Source organism: Antechinus flavipes, chromosome 3 (assembly GCF_016432865.1).
Source record: "Antechinus flavipes isolate AdamAnt ecotype Samford, QLD, Australia chromosome 3, AdamAnt_v2, whole genome shotgun sequence".
In the NCBI taxonomy this organism is placed as follows: domain Eukaryota; kingdom Metazoa; phylum Chordata; class Mammalia; order Dasyuromorphia; family Dasyuridae; genus Antechinus; species Antechinus flavipes.
The window spans coordinates 340,248,875-340,268,582 of record NC_067400.1 but is presented as its reverse complement, the minus strand read 5'-3'; the positions used below and the strand labels follow the sequence as shown (position 1 = coordinate 340,268,582).

At 38.6% G+C, this 19,708-nt stretch overlaps 1 protein-coding gene and 1 long non-coding RNA gene across 17 annotated transcripts in view; one reads left to right on the top strand and one right to left on the bottom strand.

Annotated features, from left to right (window-relative positions):
• The window catches only part of BIN1 (bridging integrator 1), a 128,312-nt gene that overhangs the window by 74,624 nt on the left and 33,980 nt on the right, over window positions 1-19,708 (bottom strand). The gene's annotated exons all lie outside the window — the stretch shown is intronic.
• On the top strand, window positions 3,551-17,960 carry LOC127554299 (uncharacterized). Its single transcript, XR_007951942.1, has 2 exons — window positions 3,551-3,782; window positions 17,744-17,960. It is a non-coding gene; the product is annotated as an uncharacterized LOC127554299 (long non-coding RNA).

Here is a 19,708-nt window from a genome sequence, read left to right as displayed (position 1 = left end):
GGTCTGCCAGAGTGTCCCCTTGGGTAGGGCTGGGGGGGTTGGAGGAACAAATTTGCTGATATGAATAAAGTCATCAGCCCCCAGCTGAGCACAGAAGTCTATTGTTCTCAGAGGCCTCTAAGGGCTGAGTCAGCCACAGGACTGAGCTCTGGGGGGCTGCCTCTCTCTGCCTGCCTGCTTCCCTATAGAACATACAAATCTGACTGCACCCCTCTTTTCCTTCAGGCAATAGACAAAGACACCATCCTAAATTGTCTCTGCTAATCTCATTCCCATATCTTAAACAATAAATCAAAGTCTGGTCATCCTTTTCTCCATAAACCAGCTGGGTTAACTTAAACATTTCCCCTTTGAAATTTCCCTCACCTCCTCTCAAGTTCAACATAAGAAATGGCAGCATTCCCCCTACTCTCTTTAGATTTTCTGTCTGAAGGAGGACAAATGACTTAAGGGAAGAGGCAAGAAACCTCCCAAGTGTCAAATGAATCCCAAACTCCCTAGACAAAAGAAGAAAAATACTTGGGCCTGAAGAATAATGTCCTTATGTCCAGGGGACCATTGGCAAAACTGTGAAGTAATACTCAGCAACCCTTTTTTTCTGAACCCTTTCCCACAATCAGAAGTAGACTCTTTTTTGCTTTTTTCAAGGCAATCATTATTCCTTCATTAGATAATTCTTCTTGTGTCTTATCAGCTTTTCAGTTTTCAAAAAAAAGTCCTTCATCAATATGCAATTGCCCTCTTGAAACAATTTTTCTTAACAATTAGTAACTCAACTATTGGGCTTGTACCCCAAAGAGATACTAAAGAAGGAAAAGGGACCTGTATGTGCAAGAATGTTTGTGGCAGCCCTGTTTGTAGCGGTGAGAAACTGGAAAATGAACGGATGCCCATCAGTTGGAGAATGGCTGGGTAAATTGTGATATATGAACGTTATGGAATATTATTGTTCTGTAAGAAATGACCAGCAGGATGAATACAGAGAGGACTGGCAAGACTTAGATGAACTGATGCTAAGTGAAATGAGCAGAACCAGGAGATCATTATATACCTCAACAACGATACTGTATGAGGATGCATTCTGAGGGAAATGGATTTCTTCGACAAAGAGATCTAACTCAGTTGCAATTGATCAAGGATGGACAGAAGCAGCTACACCCAAAGAAAGAACACTGGGAAATGAATGTAAACTGTTTGCATTTTTGTTTTTCTTCCGGGTTATTTCTACCTTCTGTATCTAAGATATACTGTGACATATTTAACATGTATAGGACTGCTTGCCATCTGAGGGAGGGGAAAAATTGGAACAGAAGGGAATGCAAGGGATAATGTTGTAAAAAATTATCCTGGCATGGGTTCTGTCAATAAAAAGTTATTAAAAAAAAAAAAAAACTTCTTTAGAAAAGTTAAAAAAAAAAAAAAAAACAATTAGTAGCTCAGCGGGGATTCATTCCATAAATATTTTCTGAGGAAAAGGGAAGAAAGATAAAACAATATAATCAGAGAGCAGTTAGTTCCCTAAGAACAATGGGATGGTATTTCATCAGAATAAATAGGATCTGGTTATAATTTATCACCAACATCACTGCAATATGACATGCTGAGGCACTAAAATATGTAAGATAAGCTTATACAAAGAATTACAAAGTATATGCTTCTACAATAGAAACCAGGTCTCTGTCTTAAGTTTACACTCTAGTTAGGGGATGGTATACATGCCTTCTAATACAAAGGAGTTAGGAATCAGTAAACAGAGTCTAAATGGCTGGACGAAGGGCTACAGGGCCAAAGGAACTCGGGTGACAATGTCAGACTAAGAAGGTTTCATAAAAGAGACAAGCAGAGCCTTTCCTTAGAGAGAAAAAAGATGGGAGAAAGAATCTCAAGACAGGAAAAAGAGTTAAGAAAGATGCAGAATGTTTAACATATATTGGATTACTTGCATCGAGGAAAAGGGATGGGGGGAAAGGGAGGGGAAATTTTGGAGCATCAGGTTGTTAAGGGTGAATGCAGAAAATGATCCATGCATGTATTTTGAAAATAAAAAGCTTTAATTTAAAAAAAAGAAAAAAAGAAACATAGAAATAGGATTAGATGGAGAATTGAAGTAATAGGAAGAAAGGTAAGAGACAGAGGCATAAGTATGTTGAAAAGAGATTAAGATCTTGAACAGGCTGTATTTATTAAATTTATTCCCTTTGGCAAAGATCTGATGTCACTTCCTTGCGCAAAAATCTTCAGAAGGTTCCTAGTGTTTACCAACTGAATTGCCTGGCATTCAAAGCCCTCTATAATAGGATACCATCCAACCTTACCTGCCTTAACTCATAGGATATCTTCCAGCTACTCTATACGCCAGCCAAGGAAGACTAGCCTCATGGGCTTTGCTTACATTGTTCCCTATGCCCTGAATGGCTTCCCTCACCATTCTTTAAAACCTTATTAAAATGCCATCTTCTTTAAAAAACAACCTCAGTTGTTTCCTGTTACTCCAGCCTCACATCTGCATTTTATTATGTAATGCAATTACAATAAATCCTGCATTTATTTGTGAATTTGTTATACCCCCTGACTGGAAAGTGGCTTATCCAAACTTTCTCTCTCTTAGCTCGGTGCTTATAAACATCTGTTGGACTGAATGTCATTTCTAACCTTTCCAGCTGTCTAATAGAAAGACTAACAGAATAAGAGAAAAGATATGGAAGCCAGAAGAGAACAGACATAAAACACTTCATTAATTTTGCAAATGGCTTGTAGGCTGGGTCAGAATCAGAATCAGAATCCTGCATTGAAGGGGCCAAGAAATTAAACTTGAGTCAGTAAGCATTTATTATGCACTTAGTCTGTCTCAGGTACTGAGCTAAGAGCTAAGTATATGAATAGAAGCAAAAAGTTCTTGCCCTCAAATATCTTCTATTCTAAAGGGAAAAGTGACGTCTGAATGAAACAAAGAAGGGATTGATCAGGAAATGGGATGTGCAGGGAAATTATTAGTATATCTGGAGAAGTCTCTAGAGAGGTAACCTCCTCATTTAAAAAATCAAGAAACTGAACTCCAAAAAGGCGAAGTGATTTGCAGAAATCACAGATCATTAACAAAAAATCTAGAACTAGAAGCTAGTTGTCCATAATAACGCTTTGGTCCCTCCCATCGATAACTCTTCCCAATCTCAGCCCAGAAAGTCTTGGAGGAAATTTTTTAAAGTGACCTAACTCAGCTTGAGAAGACTACCGAGTCCTGGGAAGGTGACTGTGTCAATTCCATTGTCCATAATAATGCCTTGGTCCTTCCCATCGATAACTCTTCCCAATCTCAGCCCAGAAAGTCTTGGAGGAAATTTTTAAAAGTGACCTGACTCACTTTGTTAAGAGACTGACACAACAAGACAAAGATTAAGGGTAGCCCTTAAAATTTCAAAATGTTTTAGCTTCCTGTCTGCCATAACCCAGCCCTGCCTCCTCACCCTCACCAGTGACTGGCAGCTCTATTATATTCTCTTAGCCTCTCATAGCCTTAATGAAGCTCTTTCTTCCTCCTATAGAACTCACTGTCCCCACTGCTCACCTGGCACTTGGCATCTACTGTTCTATGTGAGTCATGCACCCAGGCTGCTGGAAAAGAAGCTGGTCTTATAGATGGAATGTTTTAAATTGGATTTCAGGACGAACTTCTTAATTTTTGAGATGATTAAATGAGAGAATGAGTGAAGAACAGCAAACAGGCTAGCTCAGCCAAATTTCCCAGAATACTGAAGGAACCAAAGCATAAGAAGCCTAGAAAGGTAAGCCAGAACCATGTTGCAAAGAACTTTGGACTGGGAGGGTTGGAGGGGGAAGTATTTATCAAGCACCTCCTAGGTGCCAGGTACTGGCTAAAGTACTAAGTTCTTTACAAGTATTATCTCTAAGGGATAACTTTATATTTCATCCTGTAAGTAACAGGGAGTTACTAAAATTTACTGAGTAGCGGAAGTGACACAGGCAGAACTATGACTTTGGAACTTATGTAGAAGATAGATTGAATTGAAGAGAGATGAGGTAAAGAGACCACGTGAGTTCAAATCCAGCCTCAGACACTTAACACTGTGTGGCCCTGGTCAAATCACAAGCCCGATTGCCTCCCCCCAAAGAAGTAAAAATAAAAATAAAAATAAAAAAGAAGTTACAATTACAAGAGAGCAGGCAAAAAATGAGAAGAGCATAAATTCTAAGGAGAATAGAGAAAACAGAGGAGAGAGAATATAAAGCTGGCAGTGCTAAGATTTGACAGCAGCTCTAATGTGGTTTCGTGCCAGTGAGAGAGTCAGGGGTAGCCCCAAGGTTCCAGAGCCTGGGGGAGGTGCCCTTGACAGTAATAGAGACGTTCAGAACAAGGGTGGGTTCAGATGATGAGTTCAGCTTTAAATCCATAATCCTGTGACCTTCACTAAGAATCAGCTCCAGATCATCCAGACTGTCCCGCTTTTCCCAAGTTCTAACTCTCCCCAGGGTGGGCTTTAGCGTGTGTCTGCATGCATAGCAATGTCTCCTACACAGTCTGTTTTTAAAAGGCACACCCCACTCTTGGGCCACTCTGTGCTGAAGCACCTGTCCAGAAATGTCAGGAGAGGCTGCCCAAAGGCCAGTGGGTCTGCCTGTATCACTGTCCCTCAAAGACTGAGAAAAGCCAGCAATGATGAAGCTAGCCACCTGTCAGGAGCAAGTGTGAGAGCTATTCTCAGACACAGTACTCTGGGCCTGAATCATAAAACACAAGGCCTGAAATCTATCCCAGGGCCTAGAGCTTGGTCCGATTCCACTTGCCCACCCTTCCCCAGCCCCAGGAGGACAAGTCTGCCTTCTAGAACAGCTTGTGCAAGTACAGCAGAAAATCTCCGCCTCCCACGTACTGCCCTGGGGGCCCACACCCGTGGGGACCAGCACTTGGGGCTGGAGCAGTGGTCTGTGAGAGATCAGATAAAACCTGAAGGAGGCATTTTATACATAGAGAAACTGAGGTCCCGAGGTAGAGTGACTTTTGGAAGGACGCTCAGAATCAGGACTTAAATTTCTAGACTCCATCAAGTACCTTCCTTTAACCCAAGTGAGCAAAACAGACTTCTAACCTCCCATCCCTGGCAAAAGGATGACAGTTCAAGCTCAACTTTGAGAGGGTTCCATTTCTTCCTTATATGACTGACCCTTTGTAAGTTCTACCTGACACTATTTTTCAATATGCAGTTGGAATAAAGGGATCATTAGAGACAGGAAAAGTACAGCACCAAGCCACATCCAGGATCATATATCATGGGATTTTACCCAGGGGCAGGGGCAGTCCTGCACTAGCCCCCATCCCACTGATTTCTCTTTCATGCTCTCTCAGAATTTTTGGAAGATCTGGAAATAGGATAAACAAGGTAAAGTCCCATGGTAAACAACTGCAGTCTGCTGCATCCAAGCTCCTACCATGCTCCTGAAAAGAAATGAGAAATAATTTCCAGAGGAAATCAAAGCACATTTCCTTGCACTGTGTGGCACATAGCAGGCACTTAACAAATTCCTGTTGATTGGTGAATGATTGATTATCTTTAGGAGAATGTAAGTTTCCTGGGGGCAGGAAATGGTTTTCAGTTTCCAGCCTTACATGAACACTTAAGAAATGATTTTTGGATGGAATTTACTGAAATCCTTCCACCTAATCAAATTCACTTAATCCCACTTATCCCTTTCCAAGTAATCAAATCCAGCCTTCAAGACTCAGCTTGAGTCACAATTCTTCTATGGGGTATGAATGGAGAAAAAAAGCAAACCAATACTACCTGCAGCAGTTGAAAATCTGTTTTTAGAAGATGTTTAGCTAATGGTTACAATTGGAAAGGAATTACAGACTGCCAAAAACGGAAAGGACTTAGCGTCTTGATAATTTAGTCAAAACCCCTTCATTTTAACAAAAAGAAAACAGGCTTGAGGAGAGGGGGAGAAGGTTGAAAAGAGGGGAAGAGGGAGGAGGAGAGGCAAAGTGAAAGAATAATGATATGTTTTGCCGGAGAGCTGAAAGGGGCAAGAGATTTCAATTGTCCAAAAGGGCTATCACTAGAAGTCTTCCCTAACTACTTCAATTTCCTGTTTCTTTTCTCTGAATTCCTGCAACATTTACAATCTGAACCATACAGCCTAGCCCTTGATTGTATGCTATCTTGAATTGTTTCCTAATTATTTTATGTGTACTGAATCTGTCTCCCCAACCAAACTAAAAGGATTCTCTTAACACTTAGCCTTAGGTTGAGCATATAACAACTGTTTAAGAACTCTGTTTAATTGAATGGTCTCAAACTCCATATAAATTCAAATAAATAAAATCTTTTTAATCCTTCCTAGTTCAATAAGGCTAGGAATAAATCAGTCCCAGATGGATGGATGGATGGATGGAAGGAAGGAAGGAAGGGAGGAAGGAAGGAAGGAAGGAAGGAAGGAAGGAAGGAAGGAAGGAAGGAAGGAAGGAAGGAAGGAAGAAAAAAAGGAAGGAAGGAAGGAAGGAAAAAAGGAAGGAAGGAAGGAAGAGAGGGAGGGAGGGAGGGAGGGAGGGAGGGAGGGACAGGGGAAAGAATGGTCAAGAATAAAGTGTTTTGATCACTGTTAAATTCTACATAGAAATAAAGATAGGTGGGGGCAGCTAAGTGATGCAGTGGATAGAGTACCAGCCATGAAGTCAGGAGGACCCAAGTTCAAATCTGAGCTCAGACACAACACTTCCTAGCTGTGGGACCCTGGGCAAGTCACTTAACGCCAATTGCCTCAGCAAAAAACAAACAAATAAATAAATGTAAATAAATAAATAGATAAGGGTGGTTGGAAAAAAAAAACCACTAAGAGGTGAAAAACAGTTAAAATGAAATCAGTTAAACTTGTTTGGCTTCCTCCCCTACTAGTTGCCCTTCAGACACACAGATCAGAAGCAAAACCCTCTGGCTTTCATTGCAACTTCCAGTTGATCTCGGTGATACGCGGTTCGATTACTGAATCATCATTGGCAGAACATCTCAACCTAAAACAAAGTCAGTTTAGTGGCCCTTGTAAATTATAAACCCATTGAACTAGGGATTAAAGGACCTAGGTTCTAATCTCACCTTTGCCACTGACTGGCTGTGTGCTTTTAGAGGAGCCACTTAAGTTTTCTAGACTTCAGTTTACTTATTCCTCAAATGAGAGCAATATCATCCTTATCCGTACAATCTTCGTGTTTGTTATAAGAATCACAGGATAGAATGAATGTGAAGCAGAAGCATATTGTAAGATATAGGAAGGCAAAGACAGGTTTCAGACTATTTTTGTATCTTCTCTAAACATAGCATAGTCCACTGTATTTAGCAGCTGTTCAGGAAACAAATGAATGAATAGTATCAAGTATCATACAGATCAATCGATAAACGCTATTAAACACCTATTATGTGCCAGGCTATGGCTAAGGATGCAAAAAGGGATAAAAAACATTCGTTGTCTTCAAGGAACTCACAACCTAATGGGAGAGACAACAACAAAACAAGTATATACAAATATATACAAAATAAAAAGGAAATAATTAACCAAGGGAAGGCACTAAGAATTAAGAGGGTTTAGGAAAGGCATCTTCTAGAAAGTAGGATTTTAGCTGGGACTTAAAGGAAGCCAGGGAGGTCAGTTTTAGAAAAGAGATTTTCAGGCATGAAGATGTAAGAGATTCATATATATTAATTCATTATTATAATTACTAAAACGAATCCCACAAAAAGCCTTTGAAACAAAAATGGGCTACAGGGGCCTTTTCCCAAGAATAGACTAGACCAGCTGAAAAGAGAAGTGGTTAGGGGTGGAGAGACTGACATCTCCTCCTACCCCATTAGCTCAAGCTCCTTTGATCACAAAAGCATAATAAGCAATTCTCCAAGTGCTTTTAGTCACTGTTGATCCCTTATCCCCAGGAGAGAGTCTGTCAGATCAAAATCCTGGTCTCCAGAGGCCCCTCTGCCCTCATAGGGAGGAGAGGAGAGGAGAGGAGTGGACTCTGAAACATCTCCCCCCACTTCTCTAAACCTCCCATAGTGCCTCTAGTCCAGATGTTCTCAAAATGTGATCCAGACAGTAGATATCCAACTTGTTTGTTGGGGGTAGAGAAAAGGAAAGAGAAATATGTTCACAACACATTCAGTGCAGTTTAATCTGCATTATTATTAACACTTTCTCCATTACTTTCTCAAATTGAACAATCAATGAAACAATAAATCAAACTCCAAATTGTAATATTTTCAGAGGAAGTGGCTTCAACACATAACTAAGTCTAGAAACCAGATCCTTTCAAAGGATCCTATAGGTCAAAACTATTTTCACAATAATTTTAAGATGTTAATTCCACATATAATAAATCCAGATTAGATATAGCCAATATAAAAGCTCTTTGGGGGAATCCTCAATAAGTTTTAAGAATGCAATCGGGTCCTGAGATCAAAAAGTTTGAGAACCATAGCTCTGGTTTATATCATGGGACTTAGCACTTACTTAATTGTTTTGAGGTAAGGATCCAATCTCCTAATCTGCCCAAATTCAGAAACTGGAAATGTAAACCTCAGATAGAATACAAATTGTGTAACCATGAGCAAATCACTTCCCTAAGCCTCAGTTTCTGTTTCTAGTCAAACAAAAAGAACACTTGGACTACTCCCTCTCAAAGGAAAATTTCTTGATAAAATGAAAACCATAAGCACTAAACAAATATCAGTTATTTTTATATTGTTTCATATGTTTAGCATAGTCCCTGGCATCTGTTATTGTTGTTCAGTCATGTCTGACTCTTTGTGTCACATTTGGAGCTTTCTAAGCAAAGATACTAAAGGAATAAGACAAACAGCTTAAGTGACTTACCCAGAATGGTACAGCTAGTAAGTGTCTGAGGCCAAATTTGAACTCAGGAAGAAATTTCCTGACTCCAGGCTCAGGCATTTTAATCCACTTCACCATCTAGCTGCCCATCTGGCACTTTACATATTCCATACATAAGAATTTCACTTACTCTTCTCAAACTAGACCACCTCTCCAAACTAGACTGACTACACTTGAAAACCTTACATTTTTGTAATTCTTTCCAATGTATATGGTGCTTTCTTATAAATTAAGAAGCATATAACTATAACAATATCTTATATTTTATATTGCTTTACAATCTAAAAGGTATTTCCTTTCCATAATTTTATTTGATCCTTCCATCCCTGAGAAGTGATAAATAGATAAACTCTTTTTTTGTTATTGTAGTAAGTTTGTTTATTTTTAATACACATTGCTTTGTGAATCATGTTGGAATACAAAAGAGGCTCTCTCTTTATTTCCATTTTTTCAATGAGGATGCTGAGGTTCTAAGTTGGTAAAGCATACTGTGAAAGGCAAAGGGTTCTAAGTTTCAGAGTTAAAAGGGGTTTAAGAAATCATCCAACTCTTTCACTTTACATGAGAAAACTAAGAACCAGAATAAATAACTAACTTCAAAGGCTCATAGATCTGGGAGGCCATCTTATTCAACATCCTTCCTTTTTTACATCTGAGGAAACTGAGTTCTCAGGAAGTTAAGTGACTTGCCCAAATCACAAACCATTATCTAATCTCTAACCGATAACCAACCATTATCTAACACTAACCACTAACTAAAGACTAACTCTAACCCTAACTCTACTTCCAAAACTTTAAACCTAGATATTTAAGAAGGGGAAAAGGTACAGGGATAGGATTAAAGTTAAATTTAAAATTAGAAAATTCCACTAACTAGGATTCTAAGATTCCAATTGAGGCCCTCAGATTGTAAATCTAGTGCTCTTCCCATTTAAGTCACATTGCCATCTCAAAATAAAATGTTACCTTGCACAAAATAAAATTTTTCAAATCAAGGACTAGATCTTAGGGCTCTTCTCTTCATACTTCCTTCACCATTTTACCCACAGCTAGAGCCCACCTAATTTAACCCAATTTTTATTGTTTTCCACCACGACTCCTAGGATCTATACACAGTCCAAAGAATACATTTTGTTCTTTCTTCCACCCTATACTCTCCCTACTATTCTTCCCATCCAATCCATCACCAACCCTTCTGTCTTTCTTCAAACTATCTAAATAATGGCAGACCAATGAATGCAACTCCAACTCGTTCCCATTTTATAATTCAGCTGGTACAGGACAGGGATTTAATCTTTTAATCACACATTCTTAACAGATTCAAAATTTAAACATATACATGTATATGCATACATACACATGTATGTGTGTATAGGTACAAGAGATGTCTGTATATACATATATCAATATACACAAATACATGTTTATTGATTGATCTAAACAAACCTCATTGGGGAGGAATACACCAAGAATCACCCAATGAAGAGTTGGAGTAAGGGATGGTAGCTTGGAAGGGAGAAATCCCTGGATGGAGGGACTAAGGAGAAACCCTAAAGACAAATTGTCTGCAGGAAAGAAATCAGAAAGCTTTGAGCAATCACCAAATTGGAGATGCTTTGTGCAGGCAGAATGCTACAGATGTGGGGATGACTATGCTGGATGGGGAAGAGGAAGCCTCTGATAGTGCTAGGGTCCAGCTGTGTCCTCAGGGAGGTTGAGGGGGGTTTTCCTTCCTGCCTCTCATAAATGTCACCTTTCCTGTCCCACAGAGAATGAGTGTTGGAATGGGTCAAGCCTATTAACTTATTATCTTCTCAGTCATTTTCTCCTTAGGACCATGACTTTTAATACCCTAATGCTCATGTAATTCCTATCTTCAGATAGCTAAGTGGTACTGTGGCTAGAGTCCAAGACCTAGAGCTGGAAAGACCTAAATTCAAATCCAACTCCAGATATTTATTAATGTGACCCTGAGCAAGTCACCTAAATGTTGTCTGCCTCAATTTCCTCATCTGTAAAATGGGGATAGGGCAGCTAGGATAAGTCCCACTAAGAGGAGTCCCCTTTAAAACTCTTCTGCTTCTTTCTCTATTAACTATCCATTTCTGTGATGATAGGACCCAAAAGGACCCAAGACCCAAAAAGCTAGTTATCTCTTGCAGCCAATTCCTGTATTCAGAGCTTTAAATAGCACCAGTTATTGCCCTGACTACCTGCTACTCAGGAACACACTATTACTTCATTAGTAAATTTCTTCAGAAAAAAAAGATCAAATATAAAGAAATACTAAGAAAATCCTAGTATAGCAAAACAAGGGATTGCAAATCCCAAACAAACCGTACATATCATCAGCTCCCCAGCCTATACTGAATTTGACATTTTTCAATTTACTTCTAAATTTTTGATCTCCTTTGATCTTCATAATAATCTTATAAATTAAGGAGAATAGGACTTATTCATTTTGAAAGAAAAAAAAAAGAGAGAGAGAGAGAGAGAGAGAGAACACCCAAAGAAGTCATATTATTTGCTCACTGTACCCTGTCAAAAAATGATAACAAAAATAATAGTTCACATTTATATAGCTTTTTAAAGTTTACAAAGTACTTTACAAATATCATATCTTGTTTTATCCTCCTAACATCCCTGGGAGATAGATGTCATTATTATATTCATTTTACAAATAAACAAAAATGAAGCAGGCAGTGGTGAAATGACTTGCTCAGGATCAGAGAGATGGTAAATTCCTGACAATTTCAATAAAGTAGGGATGGAAAATGCCATTCATATCCAGAAGGAAAACTACAGAGACTAAATGTGAATTAAAGCATACTGTTTTCACTTTGTCTTTTTTTGTTTTTTGCTTTTTCTTTCTAACGTTTTTTCCCTTTTGTTCTGATTTCCTTTCACAACATGATAAATATGGAAATATGTTTTAAATTATTACACATGTATAACTTATATCAGATTGCTTGCTGTCTTGGGAAGGGGAAAGATAAGAGAGGGAGAAAAAATTTGGAACTCAAAATTTTACAAAAATGAATGCTGACAACTATCTTTATACATAATTGGAAAAATAAAATTCTATTGAGAAAAAAAAAAGTAAATATCTGAGACAGAATTTGAACTCCTGATTCTAAGTCCAGTGTTCCAGTTTTTGTGACACTTAGCCAGCTCTGGGCAGATTCTGGGATTCAAATTTAGATTTTCTAACTCCATCCAGTGTTACATACACCACCAATAATAGTTAACAATTCTATATCACTTTAAATAAATTATTTGATTTTCATAATAAACCTGAGAGATACAGGTATTCTTATCTCTCTTTTATAGATGAGAGAAATGAGGCCCTTTGTAATGAAGTGACATGTCCAAGATCATAGCAAGACCTAACTCTGAGATTTAAGAGAACTCAGAGGCTTCTAGTTCAGCCAGATGACCTGAGAGCTGTTTAATTGAGCCTTGGATACTCAAAACCTTTCCAGCTTCCCAATTTTCCTCCCTAAGGGCTGTTCCGTGGAGCACTAAACTCTCCCCAAAGCTTTCTTTTAGAGAAAGCAGGATCTGGACTCTCCAGCTCACTCTCTACTTCCCTTTTACAGTTCTCCTTGGTTTGAACCTCAAGGGATAGAAGACCAGAGGTGGCCCGAACACATCCCTTTCCAGCTTCCTTTCATGTACTGACTTCCCCCATTAGATTACAAACACCCTGAGGAGCACTGGGACCATTTTACTTTTTTCTTATTGGTCCCTAGGGTTCAAGCAGAATACCTAGCATATAGGAGTTCCTGATAAACTTTTATTGAATTGAATTGTACCTACTACCTTCAGATCAAGTCAATAAGCATTTATCAAACCTCTACAACATGAAATTCATAGCATTAAACCCTGGGGAAAACAAAACTAAAACAAAGCTGTCTCAAGCTTACGTTCTACTAGGAATGGCATTCATTAGGTGCCTTAAGATTTACAAACCACTTGACATGTATTATGTTATGTGAACTTCACTGTAATCTTGAGAGGTGAAAACCATAGAAATTGCCTCTACTTTATAAAGAAGGAATAGTAACAGATCAGAGAAATCGGGTGACTGGTTCCTGCTCAGAGAATTAGGAAATAAATGGCAGGGCTTCAATCATGGGTCTTCTGGACATCAAATCCAGCCCTCTACCCACTACCCTACAGGATTTCAAAGTAGTGGGAATGGGCTGCTGTGGGCCCTCTACCCACTACTCCATAGGATTTCAAAGTAGTGGGAATGGACTGCTGTGGGCATCTAAATAAGCAATAAAGTTAAATGGGATTTGAAATCAAGCCTCTGGACCATCCTAGTCACCATCTTGTGGAAACCATATGGAAGAAAACAGAGCTGTAGAATAAAGTTAGACTTCGAAGGGTTGAAGAAAGAGAGAGGGAAAATAATTGTGACCACTGTAAACATCAAGCCCAGCACCCTAAGGTGCTATGGCAGCCCTTACAAGTGATCATACATTCTCTGCTTGAAGGCCTTCTGGGATAAGAAACTCACAACCTACTAAAGTATTCTGTTCCACTTTTAGACAGCTCTAATAATTAAAAGGTTCTTTAAAGTGAGTCACCAATGTCAATGCTACAAGAGACCATCCGATACTCTTTCCACTACACTATACTACCCCTGGATTGTTACTTTTCCAAGTTCTTTATCCCTATCCCTATCCCTGTCACTTTCAGTCAATTTGATCCACCTGCTTGTTTCCCAGACCAATCTGATTTCAAACTTCAGACTTAGAGGGCCTCCCTAATCTGGGCAGTGGAAATGATAAGGTTTTCTGGGCATAGTCCCACCAGATAACCCTGCTTGGAGGGCTGGGGTAAAGTGGGTGACTAGAGAGAGGAGCAGGGCCATCTGTCCTCCTCACTCTGGCAGTGGGAACATTCCCAGGGAATCAATCAACTAGATTTTGGGCAGATGCCCACAGCAGCCCATTCCCACTACTCTGAAATCCTGTCCACTTTGGAAAAAACCAGGACTGTAGCCCTCCTCCCTCCCCCATCCTAATCTCTAATTAAACTCTCAGGCTAGAGAGGAGCAGGGCTGAGCTGGTGTGTTATTTCCTCTCGGTAATCCAACACTGCCCTCCTCCCCGATTGAGTGGCGGCTCTGCATTAAAGAAGCATGAGGGAGGAGGGAGAGACCATACTCTAGTTACTGGCTGGCACTGCAAAGACCATCTTGGGGAAGGAAGAACTAGGGAAAGTGGGGGGAAGAGAATCCTTGTACAAGAAAGGAGATGGGGAAGGTTTAGCATGAGCTTTAAGAAAGATAAGAGGGAAAGGGGGGAATTCCTTTACTCCATCACTGATTTGCTAGGAGCTCTGGCCAAATCACTTCATTTCTCTGTACCTATTTCCTCTGCTATAAAATGGGGAGAATAACTTTTGCCCCACCTCTACCTTAAAATACCTAGATAGATTTAAAAGGAAACAGAACTAGAAAGCCCAACAGAAATGGAAGGATTATGGTGATTACTATATGATCAGCCATAGAAACTCAGAACTTGAGATACCTAGAATGCAAGCAAGTTTTACGCTGAGGTCCATAAATTTGGTTTGTTTAAGTATTTCTGTAACTGAATTGGTTTCCGTATTGTACTGTATTATTTTATTGTGTTTAAAAACATTCTTCTGAAAAGGAGATCTTATGAGACTGCCAAAGCTCCTTATGACACATCAAAAAAAGGTTAAGAATTCCCCTGCTTTAGGAAATGGAAAGTGATCTTGTCCAACCCTTGGTCTTCTCTAGAAAAGCCCTCTCTTTGTCCAAATTAGAATGATGATAGAGAATTTTAGAATTTCCTAAGTGGTTTCCCCCCAACAAGCTGGTGAGGTAGAGAATAATTATTATCTCCACGTTACAGAAGAGGAAACAGTTTCAGAGAGGTAAATGAAGTGACTTCCTCAGTCACCCAGCAAATTAGGTAGCAAAGGTTAGCCTTGAATTCCAGAATAACCCATTGCTCTTTCCACTAGATATACCATATTGTCTCAGAGGTCAAGGGTGAACAAAACATTCCTCAGCCTCTCTCAAACAGTCTCTGACATTGCTCACCTAACCCTCTGCAAGAGAGAAGCAGTCTGACCCTAATTCCTCCTATTTCATAGCTCAAGCCAGGTCTCTCTTTGGGGGAAATGGGGAAAAAAAAAAAACAAAAAAAAAAAAAAAAAACAGGTCACCATCAAAGGAATGCAGTCTGCTCTTTTCCAACCTAAGCTATCTCTATTGTTTTGTTATTTATTTTGCATGAGGGCCAACTTTGGCACCTCTCCCTCAAAGCCTTTTACCATTGTTACACTTAACTCCTCTAAAGCCTAAGAGAAAGCTGATGGGAGAATCAAAACTCTTACAATGTTAGAACTGGAAGGACTTCAAGCAATCATCTAATCTAGAGATTATCAAACTCATGACCCATGCACCTGCAGAATTCTGAATGTGGCCAGAATTATATTAAAATATAATTGAGAAATATTTAACAAACTGAATAAAAAAGTGTAAAACTAAATAATATTAATTTCTGCTTTTCTAAGTTAATGCATCTCAGTTTTACATGAGGAAACTGGGATCCAAGTAGTTGAAGTACCTTGGACAAAGTCAGCTAGCACTCTTGTGACTGTAAGCCAGTATCCTTTCCACCATACTATACTGTCTGGAGAATCTAACAAAACCCCCCTTTCTATACTTAGGATTTCAGACTATGAGCTTTTGGAGGGTAGGGACACAGATTTATTTATTTAACTTTGTCTTTCCTTGAGGGCTTAACATACACTTCAATTTACTTCAATATCACCATTTCAATTACTATTGCTGACACTGTAGATTTTAGGCCCAGCAACAACATAAGAAGATTGCTTTGATATGTCTCACTGAGAAATATCACCCTATGGCCAGCTTTCTGCCAATGCACCAGATAACAATAAGCAGCCTCATTAGATCCATACTTAAGGATGATCCAGGTTCTTAAAAGTTGCAAGAGCTTTTGAATACTCTTTAAGAGACCACAGTTACTTCCATTCCATGATGATATAGAAGTCTAAAAACAGCAAAAGTGTTGCATTGACTAAAACATCCACTAAGGAAGATTCAATCACTGAAAACGGAGGAAGAAGGATCTAATAACGAATTCAGGCAGAAAGTAGAATGAAACAAATGGTAAATTTTAGAATTAAAGGGGTGGGACATACGACTTTTAAGATCACAAGGATTAATACATATAATCTGTGGTCTCAAACCAACAATAAGAATTGACATTTACATATCACTCTGAGAAGTAACAAATTCTTCACCTCCTTACCTATCCTCATAACAGAATTGAGATAGTTTTACTAGTCCCATCTTACAGATGAGAAAACTGAGGCTCTAAAAGATTAAGTGATTGCCCAAAATCACATAACTTAATCAGTCTCAGATGTAAAATTGAAACCCAGCTCTCACCTGACTAAAAATCCAACACTCTTTTCACTATATCATGTTGTCTGTCTATTTAGGGCCCTTCTTGTAGCATCATTCCCCCTGTTATGGTCAAAAAGAAAATGTACATGACCTCTTGGTCTTTTCATTTCTCTCATCTTGTGCTTAGGAGAAAAAAAAAAAATGAGAAACACCAGAAGTCTTTTCTTTTCTTTTAATAAGAGTGAAATTTGGAAGTGGAGAAGAAATGCAGAAAAAGGAAGAAAAAGGTCAGACAGACCAAGGAGCAGTTGAGGTCCCCAAGGCAGATTTATTTACCTTTCACTGATGATGATCAGGGGATGAAGGGAAAGGGTCATTGAGAGCTCAAGTCACAAAGTCAGAACTAGGGGCATGTCGGGCTGAAATGAAGAGAGAGTAGAGCTCCTATTGTGGATGACCAGCCTCTTACAGAAAGAGAAAGAGCTCTTGCTACTAATAAACCACCAGTCATAGAAAAGGTAGGATGGCTAAATCAGCCTATGAAAGAGTGATTGGAGGAAAACCAACTTCTCTCCTCTCCTTTCCAGCTTTTTTTTTTTTTTTAAAAACACCTCTTCCCCCATCAAATTGTAAGCTATTTAAAGGCAAGGATTGTCTTTTGCCTTTCCCTGTACTTTCCCAGTGTTTAGTGCCTGGTATATAGTAGGTTTATTGTCTACTTCCCAAATCCTATTCATATTTCAAGGGCCATTGCTTTCAGGATGCCTTCTATTTTTACCCTAGTCCACAAGATCTCTCTTTTTCTAATGTCTCATTCTGCTTTTTGCCTAAATCACAAAGTTCAACACAATTATTACATCATTATTAACCAAAGGGGAATAAAAAGATTTATGATGGTTACTACCAGTATATTGCCAAGGAAGAAATATGGAAAAAAAAAAAAATCACACAATCAAGGATTTGTATGATTAGGAAAGGATAGACCAGTCACATAGCAAGAATCAATCAATAAACATATATTAAGCACCTACTCTGTGCCAGGCATTGTGATAAACACTAGGGATACAAAAAAAAAAAGACCTTAACCTCAAGGAACTCATAATTTAATAGGAGTTGACAACATGGAGACAAATATACACAAACAAACTACAATGAGATAAATAGGAAATAATTAACAAAGGAAAAGTACTAGAATTGAGAGGGAACAGGAAAGGCTTCTGGTAAAAGATGGGATTTTAGATAGGACTTAAAGGAAATGAGAAAGCTGGGCAAAGAATGGGATAGTCCAAGAGATGGTATCCATGAAATAATCATTTATAAATATTTATCTAGTACTTTGAGCTTTGCAAAGAGCTTTATAAATATGATCTCATTTTATCTTTATTACTACCCTAAAAAGTAGGTACTATTATTATTCCTATTTTACAGATGGTGGAACTGAAAACTGAGGAAGTTCCAGTCCACTGGGTGAATCCTATATGGAGCATTTATGGAAAGACACAAAACAGAATCAGAAAGCACTGGAATATTAAAATCTATCTTAGTGAAAGAAGTTCCCACCAATGAGATCACATTGAAGTCTTAATCTCCAGCTGTTTTGTGTTTATTGGTCTTAACCTGCTAATTAAACTGACAACTCCTCAAAGGCAGGTATTTTCTTCATGGGTATTCTCCTACAATGCTACCACTCAGTAAAAGTTTACTGGACTGATTTTTACATAGTGGTCTACAATGGTCCTGATCCAAGTAAGCCCACTTCTGTGTGGGTCCAATTTTGAAAAAGCACTGATCTGAAAGGGAGTCTTTGAAGTCAGTTTTCAATTTTTCCCATTTCAGAAAGCTTTGCTCAGGTTTCTCATCTATAAAATGGTTAGTATCTCACCTACCCCATCCTAGGCCCACTAGGATCAATAAGAAAACTACCCTTTTATATTGGCATGTTTCAAATAAATTTTCATCAATTATTATGTATAATATTCATATAGAACTTTATAATTATTCCCATGGATCCTGACAACAACTCTCTACTCAGGCAAACCTGGGCTATTCTCTGCCTTTCTGTAACATGAACTGCATTTTCCCTACCCCCCCCCCCTATTTTTTCTTACATTGTGCCCAGTATTTATTCCTTCCCCAATCCTTCACATTATGATCTTTAAAGCCCCTGTAAATGCCACCTTCTTCATAAGGTCTTCCCTCTTATTCCTTTCTTTAATAAAATCCTTCCCTCTCTGACCTTCCAGAATACTTTGCTTCTAAAGACTAGATTATATCTAATCTAAATTTTATATTGCTCTCTTCTCCTCCAGTAGATCAGTGAACAACTAAGTTTAAAAATAATAACTATTTTCCACCTTTTATAGATGGTAAAACTGAGGTTTGGAGTACTTTCCACTAAAACCTGACTAATTCTCAGAGAAAAGGTTCCAAACCAGCTTTCCCACTTTCTACATGTGTATCCTTAGACAAATCAGTCAACTTTCCTAAGTCTGTTTTCTCACTTTTAAAATGAGGAAGTTAAGTGAAATTATTTCTGGGGTCTTCTTTGAACCTCACAATAACTCTATAAAGCAGGCAGGATATGGACATCATTATTCTTTCCAACATATAGATGATGAAACTGAAGCTCAGAAGTGATCTGTCCAAGTTTAAATAGCCAGGGAGCTTTAGAAAATTTTCATCATTTTGTCCAAGATTGGAGAACCTATTAATTTATCCCACATTTGAAATTTACTGTTTTATATTGAATCCCCTATATATGGCTTGCTGTATATATGGCAAATTTTTTTCTTATTTTGTATTTAATAAAATAAAATAAAAATATCTACAAAAAAATTTTAAGGATGCTAAAAAAAAAAATTGTTCCGCTAAAATGCTTGGAATGAAGAACCAAGCTGACTAGAAACCAGAATAGTGGAGAGAATCAGAGGACCTAGATTCAAATTCTTTCACTGATAATACAATTTATGTGACCTTAAACATCATTTAACCACCTTAGGTTCCTTCGAAGCTTAGATTTATGGTCCTATTGAACGAGATGAGGTGAGATCTTTCAAGACAGTTGTGAAAATCGAGTAAGGCTTCATCTACTTCAGAGTTTGAGTAGGCCTGAAGGACTTTTGAGCATTGAGTCAACGGCATTCTTAAGTCCCCTTCCTGCTATCCTCCCATGACATCATTTTCTCCCTAGTTCAGTTAAATATGGGCAACTATGTACTTATTGGTCAAGTTCAATTTCTTGGGTAGTTCCTGCATTTAGAATGTAAGATACTCAGCCAATAAGACAGGGTCAGTGATGGGAGAGGGTATTTGCCTTAGGGATTAAAAGTGTTGAGCCTGCCCCCCACAGGGCTTCCTCCCTTCTACTGTCTGCTGGATGGGTGGGACCCCCTT